Source organism: Asparagus officinalis, chromosome 7 (assembly GCF_001876935.1).
Source record: "Asparagus officinalis chromosome 7, Aspof.V1, whole genome shotgun sequence".
Classification (NCBI taxonomy): domain Eukaryota; kingdom Viridiplantae; phylum Streptophyta; class Magnoliopsida; order Asparagales; family Asparagaceae; genus Asparagus; species Asparagus officinalis.
The window spans coordinates 21356183-21357544 of record NC_033800.1 but is presented as its reverse complement, the minus strand read 5'-3'; the positions used below and the strand labels follow the sequence as shown (position 1 = coordinate 21357544).

General features: G+C 38.5%; 1 protein-coding gene across 1 annotated transcript in view; it reads right to left on the bottom strand.

Annotated features, from left to right (window-relative positions):
* The window catches only part of LOC109850122 (ricin B-like lectin R40C1), a 7554-nt gene that overhangs the window by 4905 nt on the left and 1287 nt on the right, over positions 1-1362 (bottom strand). The window lies entirely within an intron of this gene.

The following is a 1362-nucleotide window of genomic DNA, read 5'->3' as shown; positions in this document are numbered from 1 at the left end:
TAAAAAATCAAAATTATCAGCCATAAACTACGGGTTCATATACTCTGCCCAAAATTTTATACGTGAAGATAAGCTTATGTCCATATTATTCAATCTAAAGAAATCCAAGTAATTAAAAGGAGTAAACCTGATACTCATCTCTAGGATTAGAGGGGGCCAACACAACCTCCCCATTCCTAATAGTGAGAGAGTAACGCGGAGCCGCCTTTGTATAAACCCTCACTGTATGTTCCTGAGGAGTAACAGCAGCTGAAACATTCCTCACTGTACATTGCTGAGGAGCAACGCCAGCAGCATTTCGGCGGTGGAAACGGTTGCCGCTAAACCAATTCATGGTCTCAGTTTGAGTTTGATCACAACACAACAAAAATCAAGCTTGCAACATCAATTTGATGCTTCAAACTTCACACTGAGGGGGGGTTATAGCCTATATTTATATATAGCTAGAGGAATGGGTGCTCATGGAATAAGCATTTCTTAATGGAGTATCAAGCAGACCCCATCGGTTTGATTCTTTTACACTGAGGGTACTACATGCAAAACAAACCAATTTCACTTTATATGCGGGTAAAAAAGATTCAAAAATTCACTTAGGCTTTATTTGCAAAAACCAAACTACACCCCAAAATGCATTACTATGGGGGTCTATGTGCAATTAATCCTAATTATAATTAAAGTAAATTAACAAAACCCTAAACTTAATGGGCGTTTAGCACAGAACCTCTTACAGTAATAACTTTAAAAAAAACCCTCTTAAGGTTATCTTACAAAATTATTATGACCATGGACACAATTAGTACAAATTATGAGGTGCTTCACAGATGACATGAATTTCGCATCTAGGGATAAATTTAACAAAAGTCCCTAAAATTTTGGGGATTTTCACGAATCACCCTAAGCTCGTCCTGAAACCAAACCTCATCTAAATTTGCACAAAACACCCTAATTTTTGGCATCCGACTCTCCCCTGGCGCCTTTCACCTCTTCCACCGTGCCTCCTCATCTCCATTGATATCCCCCAGCTCTCTTCTTCCTCTCCCTCTGTCCTTTCCTCATCATTTTTTCCCTCACCCCTTCATGTCAAGGTTATTTTTTCATAAATTCTAGTCAAGAGGTCACCACAAAATTTTAAAGTCTTCAGAGTCCAAGATTCTGTGAAAATACACTTACGTTCATAGGGTTTCTAATAAAACACTCAAAAGATCAGGGAGTTCTATAAGATTTACCTTATAGTAAAAAAGATAACGTTTTTTTTTTTTTTGAAGACAAATATTAAAGTAACCCCTTGGTTTAGTCGCCTGTGGTTGTCAGTCACCAACCAGAGAAGGGCACTTGGAGGAAGGTTTACCGGCTACACAGCTC